Here is a 15,725-nt window from a genome sequence, read left to right as displayed (position 1 = left end):
ACAAGGATGCCTTCTCTCACCACTCCTATTCAACATAGAATTGAAAGTGCCGGCCAGGGCAATCAGTCAAGAGAAAGAAATAAAGAGTATTCAAATAGGAAGAGTGGAAGTAAAATTGTCTCGGTTGCAGGTGACACGATTGTATATTTAGAAAATCCCATCATCTGAGCCCAAAATCTCCTTAAGCTGAAAAGCAACAAAGTCTCGGGATACAAAATCAATGTGCAAAAAACACAAGCATTCCTATACACCAATAATAGACAGAGCCAAATCATGGGTAAACTCCCATTCATAATTGCTACAAAGAGAATAAAATACCTAGGAATATAACTTGCAGGAGATGTGAAGGACCTCTTCATGGAGAACTACAAACCACTGCTCAAGGAAATAAGTGAGGAAACAAACAAATGGGAAAACATTCCATGCTCATGGATAAGAAGAATCAATATTGTGAAAGTGGCCATACTGCCCAAGGTAATTTATAGATTCAATGTTATCCCCACCAAGCTACCATTTACTTTCTTCACATAATTAGAATAAAATACTTTAAATTTCACATGGAACCAAAAAAGAGCCTGCATAGCCAAGACAATCCTAAGCAAAAAGAACAAAGCTAAAGGCATCATGCTACCTGACTTCAAACTATACTACAAGGCTACAGTAACCAAAACAGCATGGTACTGGTACCAAAACAGATATATAGACCAATGGAACAGAACAGAGGCCTCAGAAATAACACCACACATCTACAACCATCTGTTATTTGACAAACCTGACAAAAACAAGCAATGGGAAAAGGATTCCCTATTTAGTAAATGGTGTTGGGAAAACTGGCTAGCCATAGGCAGAAAACTGAAACTGGACCCCTTCCTAACACCTGATACAAAAATTAACTCAAGATGGATTAAAGACTTAAATGTAAGACCTGAAACCATAAAAACCCTAGAAGAAAGCCTAGGCAATACCGTTCAGGACATAGGCATGGGCAAACACTTCATGACTAAAACACCAAAAGCAATGGCAACAAAAGTCAAAATTGACAAATGGGATCTAATTAAACTAAAGAGCTTCTGCACAGCAAAAGAAACTGTCATCAGCGTGAACAGGAAACCTACACAATGGGAGAAAATTTTTGCAATCTATCCATCTGACAAAGGGCTAATATCCAGAATCTACAAGGAACTTATACAAATTTACAAGAAAAAAACAAACAACCCCATCAAAAAATGGATGAAGGATATGAACAGACACTTCTCAAAAGAAGACATTTATGCAGCCAACAAACATATGAAAAAAAGTTCATCATCACTGGTCATTAGAGAAATGCAAATCAAAACCACAATGCGATACCACCTCACGCCAGATAGAATGGTGATCCTTAAAAAGTCAGGAAACAACAGATGCTGGAGAGGATATGGAGAAATAGGAACACTTTTACACTGTTGGTGGAAGTGTAAATTAGTTCAACCATTGTGGAAGACAGTGTGGTGATTCCTCAAGGATCTAGAACTAGAAATACCACTTGACCCAGCAATCCCATTACTGGGTATATACCCAAAGGATTGTAAATCATTCTACTATAAAGACACATGTACATGTATCTTAATTGCGGCACTATTCACAATAGCAAAGACTTGGAACCAACCCAAATGTCCATCAGTGACAGACTACATTAAGAAAATGTGGCACATATACACCATGGAATACTATGCAGCCATAAAAACGGATGAGTTCATGACCTTTGCAGGGACATGGATGAAGCTGGAAACCATCATTCTCAACAAACTAACACAGGAACAGAAAACCAAACACTGCATGTCTCATTCATAAATGGGAGTTGAACAATGAAAACACATGGACACAGGGAGGGGGACATCACACACCAGGGCCTGGCAGGGGGTGGGGGGCTAGGGGAGGGATAGCGTTAGGAGAAATACCTAATGTAGATGATGGGTTGATGGGTGCAGCAAATCATCAAGGCACATGTATACCTATGTAACAAACCTGCATGTTCTACACATGTATCCCAGAACATAAAGTATAATAACAACAAAAAAGATATGAACAGACACTTCTCAAAAGAATATATTTGCATGACAAAAACAAAACCATATTTTAAAAAGCTCAACATCACTGATCTCTAGAGAAATGCAAATCAAAACCACAGTGAGATACCATCTCACACCAGTCAGAATGGTGATTATTAAAAAGTAAAGAAACAATAGATGCCGGTGAAGCTGTGGAGAAATAGGAACACTTTTACACTGTTGGTGGGAATGTAAATTAGTTCAACCATTGTGGAAGACAGCACGGCAATTCCTCAAGGATCTAAAACCAGAAATACCATTTGACCCAGCAATCCTATTACTGGGTATATATCCAAAGGAATATAAATCATTCTACTATAAAGACACATGCGCATGTATGTTTATTACAACACTATTTTCAGTAGCAAAGTCATGGAACCAATTCAAATGCCCATCAAGGATAGACTGGATAAAGAAAATGTGGCACATATACACCATGGAATACTACACAGTCATAAAAAGGAATTAGATCATGTCCTTTGCAAGGACATGGATGAAGCTGGAAGCCATCATCCTCAGCAAACTAACACAGAAACAGAAAACCAAAAACACTGCACATTCTCATTCATAAGCGGAGTTGAACAATGAGAACACACAGACACAGGGAGGGGAACAACACACACCAGGGCCTGTTGGGGGTGGAGGGAGGGGGAGGGAGGGTGAGGAAACTTAGAGAACAAGTCAATAGGTGCAGCAAACCACCATGGCACACATATACCTATGTAACAAACCTGCACATTCTGCATATGTATCCTGGAACATAAAGTAAAATAAATTTACAAAATAAAAAAATAAAAAAAAGAATGAACAGCCAGGTAGGACTAAAGCAAATAGAAAAAATAATAATAATAATAATTAGAAGAGAAATCAATGAAATTAAAAACAGAAATTAATAGAGAGAAAATCAACAAAACCAAAAGGTGGTTCTTTAAGAAAGTCAATGAAATTGATAAACCTCTAGCCAGGTTAACCATGGTTAGGGGGAAAGGGCGAAGACATAGATTACTAATATTAGAAAGGAAAGCTGAGCCATTATTACTGATTTCACATGGACCTTAAAAGCACAACAAAGGAGTACTGTGACAACTCTTTGCCCACATACTTGATAACTTAGATAAAATGGACCAACTCCTTGAAAGATAAACTATCAAAACTCACGCAAGAAGAAATACATATTATTCAACAATAATCCTATTAAAGAAATGGGATCAACAATTAAGAATCGTCCAGAAGAAAACATCAGGCTCAGATAGTTCCACTGGTAAAATCTACCAAATGGTTAGGCAAGAAAGGATACCAATTCTCTACAATCTCTTCTAGAAAAATAGAAGCAGAGAAAATACTTCCTAACACATTCTGTAAGTCCAGCATTATGCTAATACCAAAATCAAATAAAGACATCACAAGAAAGAGCTACAGACCAGTATCTCTCATAAACATGGACAAAAAACTCCTCAAGAAAATATTAGCAAATTGAATCCAGCAATGTATTTAAAAATTTATATACCACAACCAAGTGAGATTTTCTTCCAGTTATGCAAGGCTGGTTCAACATTTGAAAATTAATCAACATCAATCACATCAGCAGGCTAAAGAAGGAAATCACATAATCATATCAATAGATGCAGTAAAAGCATTTGACAAATCTAACACATGTGTGATTAAAACTTTTGGAAGACTGACAACACCGGGGAAATTTCTCGATAAAGAACATCTACAACAAATCCATAGCTTCCATTATACTTAAGACTGGACTTAAGTATGGGTGCCTTCTTCCAAGGTTGAGAACAAGGCAAAACATCCTCTCTTATCACTCCTATTCTACATGTACTTGGAGTCCTAGGTAGCACAATAAGACAAGAATAAGAAATAAATGTGTATACATTAAAAGAAGAAACAAAAATGTTTTTTGCATGTGACATGATTATATATGTATAAAATCCCAAAGCCTATACAAAAAAAAAATATCCTGGAAGTAATAAGCAAGTATAGCAAGGTCGTAAGATAGAAAGTTAACATTAAAAAGGCAATTGTTTATCCATATATCAATAATGAAGAGTTGGAATTTAAAATTTAAATAAAAATACCGTTTACAATAGCATTGAAATATATTAAATACTTCAGTATAAATATATTTAAATGGCATGGAATCTGTATGTGAAAACTACAAATTACTAATGAAAGAATTCAAAGATGTAAATAAATGGAAAGATATATCATGATCATGCTATTCACAGACTCAATATAGTTAAAATGTCAAATCACCCCAATTGATGTACATATTTAAAGCAATCCCAATGAAAATTCCAAAATATTTTGTACATGTTAACAAGCTGATTCTAAAAATTTTATGGAAAGTGAAATAACCAAAACATTTTTGAAGAAGAAAAACAAAGCTGAAGGACACGCTCCCCAATATTAAGATACACTTTAAAGCTATAGAAATCAAGGCAGGGCAGTATTGGCTTAAGGACAGATATACAGACAAATGGAAAAAATGGTGAGTTCCAAAATAGAGCCATGTAAATATGTTCAATTGATTTTTTGACAAAGATGTAAAGGCAATTTAATAGAGAAAGGACAGTCTTCAACAAACGATGCTGGAACCATTGGACATCCATATGAAAAAAAATAAACCTTGACCTATACCTCACTGCCAAGACCAGCTCGGTTGGGGAGACCGTAACTCAGCGGCACTAGAGGAATTAAAGACACACACACAGAAGTATAGAGGTGTGAAGTGGGAAGTCAGGGGTCTCACAGCCTTCAGAGCTGAGAGTCCCGAACAGAGATTTACTCACATATTTATTAACTGCAAACCAGTCATTAGCATTGTTTCTATAGATATTAAATTAACTAAAAGTATCCCTTATGCAAAACAAGGGGATGGGCCGAATTAAAGGAATAGGTTGGGCTAGTTAACTGCAGCAGGAGCATGTCCTTAAGGCACAGATCGCTCATGGTATTGTTTGTGGCTTAAGAATGCCTTTAAGAATGATGGTTTCCAGCTGCATCCATGTCCCTACAAAGGACACAAACTCATCCTTTTTTTATGGCTGCATAGTATTCCATGGTGTATATGTGCCACATTTTCTTAATCACAAGAACAGAAAACCAAACACTGCATGTTCTCACTCATAGGTGGGAACTGAACAATGAGATCACTTGGACTTGGGAAGGGGAACATCACACACTGGGGCCTATCATGGGGAGGGGGGAGGGGGGAAGGATTGCATTGGGAGTTATACCTGATGTAAATGACGAGTTGATGGGTGCTGACGAGTTGATGGGTGCAGCACACCAACATGGCACATGTATACATATGTAACAAACCTGCACGTTGTGCACATGTACCCTAGAACTTAAAGTATAATAATAATAATAATAATAATAATAATAATAATAATAAAAGAATGCCTTTAAGCAGTTTTCTGCCCTGGGCAGGCCAGGTATTCCTTGCCCTCATTCTGGTAAACCCACAACCTTCCAGCGTGGGTGTTAGGGCCATTATGAACATGTTACAGTAGTGCAGAGATTTTGTTTATGGCCAGTTTTGGGGCCAGTTTATGGCCAGATTTTGGGAGGCTTGTTCCCAACATCTCACATTGTATACAAAAAACAAAAATGGGTCAATTTTCTAAACTTCTAGAAGAAAATATAGGAAAACTCCCTGTGACCTTAGGTTAGGTAAAGATTTCTTAGACGTAACACCAAAAGCACAATCCATAAAAGAAGAAATTGAAATGTACATCTTTTAAATTTAAAAATTTGCTCTGTGGAGGACACTGTAAAGTACGTGAAAATACAAACCACAGACTGGGAGAAATATTTGAAAGTTACGTATCCAACAAAAGACTTATATAAAGCTCTATAATAATAAAATAATCTAATATTTAAAACCAGACAAAATATTTGAATAGATATTTCATCAAAGAAAATATATAATGGCAAATAATCACATGAAAAGATGCTCAACTTCATTAGTCATTAAGGGTATGCAAATTAAAACCACCATGAGATACCATTATATCTCTATTAAAATGGCTTAAAAAAAACTACCAACAATACCTAGTGCCAGTGAGACTGCAGAGCAACTGAAACTCGCATATTGCTGGTGGGGATGCAAAATGGTACAACCATTGTGGAAAACAGAGGCATAATTTTTTAGAAATTTAAACATAGACTTAAAAATATAAATATACACTTACCATGTGACCCAGCAATCCTATTACTAGGTATTCACCCTAGAGATACGAAACTTATTTTCACATGAAAACTTGCATATAAACATTTGTATCAGCATTATTTTCAGTCAGAAAAATACAGAAACAACTCAAATGTCCCTCAATAAGTGAATGCATAAACATACTATGGTAGTCAGCAATCAAAAGAACAGATGCAATAACATGAATCAATCTCAAACCCATCATGCTAAGTAAAAGAAACCAGTCTCAAAAAGTTACATACTATACGATTCCATTCATATGGCATTCTTTAAGAGCAAAATTTATAGGGACAGAGAACAGATCAGTGGTTGCCAAGGATCAAGGGTAGGGAGAATGTCTAATCGCAAAGAGGTAGCAAGTGGGAATTCTGGAGAGTACCAGAATTGTTCTATATCCTGTTAGTGATGGTTACAAAAATGTATACATTTGTTATAATTTAAAAGTAAATTTTACCATCTGTAACTCTTACCATCTGTAATATAAAAAACAACAGTAAACAAGTCTGAGTTGTGGATATTTTAATAAATATATAAAATATGTATTTTATGTAATGGAAGATTATACAAAATAAAATTAAAAGAAAAAGAAACCAAAGCAAAACAGGAAAAAGGCATCATGGGAGTAAATACAACTATGCAATTTGTCCCAGTTGCCTCTTAAAGAGAAAGGGTCTGTTTCCTTTTGTTTAACATGTCTTCCTTATTTTGAAGTAATCATTATAAAGTTCCAACATTGCTGTTACGGACTCAGCTGTGCTCATAAAATGAAGACTACAGACTTATAAAAATTCTCTAAAGACCAAATCAATTCTTTTCTAAGTGAATAAAATCTATTGCATTGTCAATCTAATTAACTGTACAGAAGCCCAGCATTAAGATGGCCTTAAAACCCTTGAATCAAAAAACGGCCAATTCAGAGCCAATGTATAGCTATGACTTAGGATTAAAGGAAAATCATTCTGCCAGATAATGTCTCCTTTTTTTCATATGTGTAAAGGTAGTGATATTTTTTGCTCCTGTAATCCTGACTTCAATTTCTGAAAGTAACTAAACATTGCAATTTTTAAAAGGGTTTCCAAGCAACTATATGAATTCTTCCCAATCCAGAGGATGAAAACATTTGTAGTGAATCCAGTTTTAATAACGTGGTGGCCTTGTTTTTGCACTTAGCAAAGATGGTTTCATCCATCACAGGAAATGACACTTCTGACAGAAAGAAAATAAGATGTAAATTAGCTAGAGGAGAGAACAGAGCAGTGACTTTTCCATTTGGAATAAGAAAGGCTCAGAAAAGCAAATTGTCTTGCAGGAGTTATGATCCCATTGCAGCTTCATCACGTAATTTCCAAATGACTTGCAGCCTTCCTTCCAATTATGAAATCTGTATTATTTGACTTGTTAAAACTGGCCTAGAGGGGAGAGAATCATTTGGTAAAATCTGAAAGGGAGCAACCCCTTAAGAATCTGGCACTTCTCTCTAAAAAACCATTGTCCAATAGAAATATAATGTGAACCACATATGTGATTTTAAATTTTATTGTAGCCATATTTTAAACATTAAGAAAAAGGGTGGGATTAATTTTAATAATATTTTTATTTAATCCAATATATCCAAAATAGTTATCTCAAAATGCCATCAATATAAAACTTATTAATGAGATTTTACATTTTTTCACCTCAAGTCTTCAAACCCAGTGCAAATTTTACACTTAGGGCATATCTCAATTAAGAATAGCCACATTTCAAGCACTCAATAGCCACATGTAACTAATGGCTACCATACTGAACAATGCAGCTCTAAACAGTTTTTATATCCATGAAAAATGGAAGGCAGGATCATTTCCTTCACTCAGTCTTTGGAATTAAGAATGGACACTTCAAGGAGAAGATTGTAAGAAAGTAGACCAAACTGATTTCCTTGGAGAAGATGATAAAATATATAACTGGGCTTGGGTACAATTAATGTTGTCATTTTACTGTATTAAGGATCACAGCAAATGTCAGGCTACATTATCTGTTTCCTTTGAGAATCAGTTAAAAACTTATTTGCACTGTGAAGCCATTATTGATTACACCCATCTTTCTTTTGTTTTTCACAAGTTACCATTAATTCTAGTTAATACACCCATCTTTCTATACACCAATTGGCCACTTGACTTTTGTCTCTTTGCCTCTTCTTAATTTTCTTCCCTCACTCATGCCAGCCAGTGAGGTACGGTAGAAATTGCGTAGGTTATGAAGTAAAAAGACAAAGAATTGCTTCCCCAGGTTCACCCCTGCCTAATGCCTCTTGCTCTCATTATCCCTGTCCCTACTACTGAAAGTACCCACACACAGGGCCAGTCAATGGGACAAAGGCAGGATACATAACAGGAACCTCAGCATTCCTTTGGGTGGTACCTAGAATTGACAGCACTGATGGACATTTCCCTGCTTCCTGTGTTGAACCAGTCCATGGCACTGAGTTCCTGCCGGGATTCTCTGCTGAATATTACAGAATAGCTCAGCGTCCTTCTTCATTGCTGTGATCTATCTGATGGAGCAGTCTCTCCCTTGATTCTGAATATTGCCTAAAGCCCAAACTTGATCTTCCTGTCAGCCCCTGAAATCAACCTGCTCAGGTTTCTTGTTGAGGCCATACTCTGCAGCTAGTTCAGTTTACCAGCCTCTCATTGCTTCCTATCGGGGTTTCCACATATCAACCCCCAATTCCACACCATCCTTGAGCCCACTAGCAATATGAAAATCTACTTCCTAATTTGTAAAGTTGGAGTTAATAATATTTACCTTACAGGATTATTATGAGGATCAATGAGTCAATGCATGAGAAAATGCTTTGCCAACTACAAAGAACTAAGTGTTCGATATTGAGTTTTTTGCTTAGTGCTTACTATATGTATGGCATTAAACTCATAAGTAACAATCTTTTTTTAAGCTTTTAAGTACAGAGGTGTGCAGGATATGCAAGTTTTTTACTTAGGTAAACGTGTATCATGTGAGTTTGTTATACAGATTATTTCATTACCCAGGTATTAAGCCTGGTGTCCATTAGTTATTTTTCCTGATCCTCTCCCTCCTCCCACCTTCCACCCTCTGATAGGCCCCAGTGTGCATTGTTCCTATCTATGCGTTCATGTGTTCTCATCGTTTAGCTCACTTATAAGCGGGAACATGCAGTATTTGGTTTTCTGCTCTGGCGTTAGATTTCTAAGGATAATGGTCATCAGCTCTATCCATATCCCTGCAAAGGACACGAGCTCATTATTGTTTACAGCTGCATAGTATTCCATGGTGTATATATACACATTTTCTTTATCCAGTCTACCATTGGTGGCATTTGGGTTGATTCTATGTCTTTGCTGCTGTGAATAATGTGCATGTATCCTTATAATAGAATGACTTACATAACTTTGGGTATATACCCAGTAATGGAATTACTGGGTTGAAAGGTATTTCTGTCTATAGCTCTTTGAGGAATCACCACACTGTTTTCCACAATGGTTGAACTACTTTACACTCCCACTAACAGTGTATAAGAATTCCTTTTTCTCCACAGTTTTGCCAGCATTTGTTGTTTTTTGACTTTTTAGTAATAGTCATTCTGATTGGTGTGAGATGGTATCTCACTGTGGTTTTGATTTGCATGTATCTAATGATCAGTGATGTTGAGCTTCTTTTCATATGCTTGTTGGCCACATCTATGTCTTCTTTTGAAAAGTGTCTGTTCATGTTCTTTGCCCACTCTTTAATGGGGCTCTTTGTTTTTTTCTTGTAAATTTGTTTAAGTTTCCTATAGATACTGGATATTAGGTCTTTATCAGATCCATAGTTTGTAAAAATTTTATCCCATTCTATGTAGTCTGTTCAATCTGTTGATAGTTTCTTTTGCTGTGCAGAAGCTGTTTAATTGGATCCCATTTGTCAATTTTTGCTTTTGTTGCAACTGCTTTTGGCATCTTTGACTTGGAATTTTTGCCTGTTCCTATATCCAGATGGTATTACCTAGGTTGTCTTCCAGGGTTTTTATAGGTTTGGGTTTTACATTTAAGTCCATCTTTTGTTTATTTTTGTATATGGTGTAAGGAAAGTGTCTAGTTTCAATTTTCTGCATATGGCTAGCCAGTTATCCCAGCATCATTTATTAAATAGGCAATCCTTTCCCCATTGCTTATTTTTGTCAGATGTGTTGAAGATCAGATTGTTGTAGGTGTGTTGTCTTATTTCTGGGCTTTGTATTCTGTTGCATTGGTCTATTTGTCTGCTTTTGTACCAGTACTATACTGCTTTGGTTACTGTAGCCATGTAGTATAGTTTGAAGTCAGATGGTGTGATGACTCCAGCTTTGTTCTTTTTGCTTAAGATTACCTTGATTATTCAGGCTCTTTTTTGGTTCCATATGAATTATAAAATTATTTTCTCTAGTTCTGTGAAGAATGTCAATGGTAGTTCAATGAAAATAGCATTGAATCTATAAATAGCTTTGGGCAGTATGGTCATTTTACAGACATTGATTCTTTCTATCCATGAGTATAAAATGTTTGTCCACTTCTTTGTGTCATCTCTGATTTCCTTAAGCAGTGGTTGTATGGTTCACCTTGTAAAGCTCTTTCACCTCCCTTGTTAGCTGTATTCCTAGGTATTTTATTTTTTTATGGCAATTGTGAATGGGAATGCATTCCAGATTTGGCTATCTGCTTGCCTGTTGTTGGTGTATAGGAATGTTAGCAGATTTTGTACAATAGTTTTGTATTCTGAAACTTTGCTGAAGTTGTTTTTCGCTTTAAAAGCTTTTGGGCTGATACAATGGGTTTTCTAGATATAGGATTATGTTATCTGCAAACAAAAAGAGTTTAACTTCCTCTCTTCCTATTTGAATGCCCTTTATTTCTTTCTCTTGACTGATTGCCCTGGCCAGAAATTTCAATACTCTGTTGAATAGGAGTGGTGAGAGAGAGCATCCTTGTCTTGTGCCAAGTTTCAAAGGGAGTGCTTCCAGATTTTGGCCATTCAGTATGATATTGGCTGTGGGTTTGTCATATGTAGCTTTTATTATTTTGAGGTATGTTCCTTTACTGCCTAGTTTATTGAGAGTTTTTAACATGAAGGAATGTTGAATTTTATTGAAAGCCTTTTCTGCATCTATTGAGATAATCATGTGGTTTTCTCTTTAGTTCTGCTTCTGTGATGAATCACAATTATTGATTTGTGTACATTGAACCAACCTTGCATCCTGGGGGTGAAGCCTACTTGATCACGGTGTATAAGCTTTCTGATGTTCTGCTGGATTCACTTTCCCAGTATTTTGTTGAGGACTTTTGCACTGATGTTCATCAAGGATATTAGCCTGAAGGATATTGGCCTGAAGTTTTCTTTTCTGTTGTGTCTCTGCCAGGTTTTTGTATCAGGATGATGCTGGCATCATAGAATGAGTTAGGGAGCAGTCCCTCCTTTTCCATTTGTTGGAATAGTTTCAGTAGGAATGGTACCAGCTCTTCTTTGTTCTGGTAGAATTCAGCTGTGAATCTGTCTGGTCCTGGGCTTTTCTTAGTTGGTAGGTGTATTAGTCAGGGTTCTCCAGAAGGACAGTTCTGTACCTCTAGAATGAATATATATATATATTCCATTAGTTCTGTCCCATATATGTGTGTATATATATAGGAGTTTATTAAGTATATGTATATTCCATTAGTTCTGTCATATATATAAAGTTTATTAAGTATTAACTCACATGATCACAAGGTCCCACAATAGGCCATCTGCAGGCTGAGGAGCAAGGAGAGCCAGTCTGAGTTCCAAAACTGAAGAACTTGGAGTCCGATGTTTGAGGGCAAGAAGCACCCAGCATGGGAGAAAGATGTAGGCTGGGAGGCTAGGCCAGTCTCTCTTTTCACATTTTTCTGCCTGCTTATCTTCTAGCCACTCTGGCAGCTGATTAGATTGTGCCCACCCAGATTAAAGGTGTATCTGCCTTTCCCAGCCTACTGACTCAAATGTTAATCTCTTTTCACAACACCCTCACAGACACACCAAGGATCAATACTTTGTATCCTTCAATCCAATCAAGTTGACACTCAATATTAACCATCACAGTAGGCTATTTATTAGGGCCTCAATTTCAGACCTTATTATTGGACTATTCAGGGATTCAGTTTCTTCCTGGTTCAGTCTTGGGAGGGTATATGTGTCCAGAATTTATCTATTTCTTCCAGATTTTCTATTTTATGTGCATAGAGGTGTTTATAATGCTGATTTTTGTTTGCATATCTGTAGGGTCAGTGGTAATATCCCCCTTATCATTTCTAATTGTGTTTATTTGAATCTTCTCTCTTTTCTTCTTAATCTAGCTAGTGGCCTATTTTATCAATTTTTTAAAAAATATGGAATGCTTCATGAATTTGCATGCCATCCTTGCCCAGGGGCCATGCTAATCTCTGTATCATTCCAATTTTGTACATATGTGCTGCCAAAGTGAGCACAAACTCATAAGTAATAATCTAACCACCAATACTATAGATGTAGCACATACATTCCTAAAATTTTTATATAATGCCCCTTGAATGGGGGTGTCTGTTTTTTAAATTAATTATTTTATAGGGAATTTTATATATAGTCCTACAGAGAGGCAGAAAGAAGATGGGAGGTAATATTATTGAAGTCAATAGCACCATATATGACTCTAATACTTGGGGATTTCTCATTTTCAAATGTTGTTTCTTCCATAACCTTCCTTGACCAAATTCATATTCTGTAGTTACTATTTCAGATAGCAAGTATAACTGAAAATGTGAAAATTATATTTTTATTCTTGAGAAAGCTTTGGGGGCAACCTGGGTGATAGTCAACATTGCAAAAAAAGAAAAAAAAAAAGGTTTCTTCTATAAATTCCAGAGACAGACATGCCAGCAACCATGTATTATTTGGGTAGTGATTTGAAAATCACTGCATCAAATACAAAATACAAAATGCCAGACTTAGAGTTGATGTCATGGTATTCCCATTCCAACTAAAATCCTATAAATCTAGATGGAGACTAACCTGTGTTTCTGATAAGACTTGAAAGAAGAAATTATTTCAACTCCCATTTAGAATAAATTAATCCAGATACCAACCTAACTCAAAGAGATTTCTAAGCTCATCATATTTTACTAGAAAAAAGTATAAAGAAACTTCCTGCTTTCTTGTATACTTTGTATAAGAGTCAACCACAGAGCATGCTAGGACTTTGAAGATGGTTCAACAGTGGAAAGGGATTAAACTATTCTTAAGGACAAAGCCTGGACTAGGGACCCTAATTCATCAGTAAGGACTGCTAGGCTAGCCAAGAGGCAAATCACCTTGCCTGTGGTGGTACATCAGACTCGGGCTCAACCTAGACTGGTATCCCTTGCCAAGGGGGTCTGCTCAAGTATGTGGCCAAGGTGAGGCTTGTAGTCAAGTTGCATTAGTCAGATTCTGGCAGGAAAACAATCACTTCAGATGGTGCAAATAAAGACACTTTAAGGTCTACTTACAAAATTCTGAGCAGAATTAAGAGAACAAGGAAGGGACATTGAGTCACCCAGAGACTAACAACAGCAGGAAGCCATCACTATTCTTAGGCCTCCAGCTCAGAGCTGGAGCCATGGGGAGGGGCCTCCTGGTAAGAGCTATAGGCCAGGAGAGATACTGCTGCTTCCAGAGCTGAACATCAAGCAGAAGCTTCCACTCTCTTATCTAATGTTGGAGCTTCACCTCACATTGGCCTAAGTCAGGTAGAGTAACAAATATTTTAGGCTTTGTGAGCCATACTATCCTTGTTACAACTTCTGTACTCTGCTAGTGTGGTGTAAAAGCAACCATAGACAATACAGAGACAAATGAGCATGGCTGTGTTTCAATAAAACTTTATCTACAAAAACAGGCAGTGGGTTGGATTCAGTCTCTGGGCCAGAATCTAACCCAAAGGGAGTCCAGGTGAGGTAGTCTGCCAGAATCAGCCACTTGTGACACACAGCAGGGCAGAGAAGCAGAGAGAGCATGGATCTGGGGCCAGGAGAGAGCCACAAATAGAAAATAACCAGCATACAATTCTTCAGGTAGCCCGTTTGGCATAAAGCAACAACTCACTCTTCACGAGGGATATGAAGAGCAATGTCCACTGCTCTTCTCCTTGGTGACTCTAGGAAAAGCTGGGCAGGAGGAAAAGGCCTTAGTCAAGGAAAATGGAGCTCAGGATGGCACCCAGAGGTAAAACAGTGAAGTAACCTCCAAGTTGAAATAAAGTCCTTAGTTCCCAATGATTTAGCCACCTACCTGGGGCCTACATGAGAAAACTGAGGCCTACATGAGGAAACTGACAAGAAAGACTGCTGCTGAGTGAGCCTGGGGGTGCTTGGGGCTCATGTTGGTTAGTGCTTCCACATTTCTAACAGTTATTAGTCTTTGGGATTCAGAAATGAGAAATCAGAATACCTGGGTATTGTCAGGAATTCTCAAAATCACAAGCTCTTCCTGAAGTATTTCCAAAATCACTCATACTCTACCCAGTATGGCTGATATCTGAAATATATATATATTTAATAAATAAGAATATTAAGTTTTGTAATATTTACAAAGACCTGTAGCTATTAGCAGATATTCAAACTGAAAAATGGCAATGAACATTATTGGGTGGTATTCAAATAATATATTTGTATATCCTACCAAGCTTAACAGCATGACATAAAATCACATATCAAATTGCCAATTTAAGGACTTATTTTGATCCTAAAATTTTTTATTTCTTGGAACACGACCCATAGGATTGGTTTAAAGTATTCTACACATATAAACTGACTAATGTTTATTTTATTTGCAAGAATAATTCACCATTGGCAGCAGACAGGCCCACAACCACTCACATATTAGATGGCAACAGCTACAAGCAAGACTGACTGATTCAACTGTAACCATTTCTCTTCTGTGTTCCTGCCCTGAAACTGTTCACTTAACCTCCTGCTCAGAATTCCAGTGTTTCCTGCTCTTGTCTTCCATTTGAGGTCAGCAGATTCCTTACAACCAGCAACATCTCTTTGTTGATTTTTAAGCTTTAATTCTTGTCAAGGAATTATAATATTATAATATATTTTCTCATTTTTCTGATTTCTCAACTGATTTTCCTGAGGATCCTGGATTTGGGAAAATATCTAAGTTTCTTGGGAAAGGCTAGGAAAGAATTCCCACATGAACACATTCTACCAAGCCCAGCACATGCAGGGCTGATGGCAACTATACTTCTTTCTATCCTACCTGTCCATGAGATGGGTCCAAATGAACTTCCAGGCTGAACCTCATGGTTTTAGGATCTAGGTAAGCAGTTTAAGATCTTTCTGTTCCTGTGGGGCTAGATCATCCATGTAAGGACCTGAATCTGGTTGATTTTAGGACTAGTCAGA

At 36.9% G+C, this 15,725-nt stretch overlaps 1 non-coding gene across 1 annotated transcript; it reads right to left on the bottom strand.

Annotated features, from left to right (window-relative positions):
* Positions 1-12,683: 12,683 nt before the first annotated feature.
* On the bottom strand, positions 12,684-12,788 carry LOC126946966 (U6 spliceosomal RNA). Its single transcript, XR_007722828.1, has one exon. It is a non-coding gene; the product is annotated as a U6 spliceosomal RNA (small nuclear RNA).
* Positions 12,789-15,725: the final 2,937 nt, after the last annotated feature.

This window comes from Macaca thibetana, chromosome X (assembly GCF_024542745.1).
Source record: "Macaca thibetana thibetana isolate TM-01 chromosome X, ASM2454274v1, whole genome shotgun sequence".
Classification (NCBI taxonomy): Eukaryota; Metazoa; Chordata; class Mammalia; order Primates; family Cercopithecidae; genus Macaca; species Macaca thibetana.
This window is presented reverse-complemented; position numbering and strand designations above follow the sequence as displayed.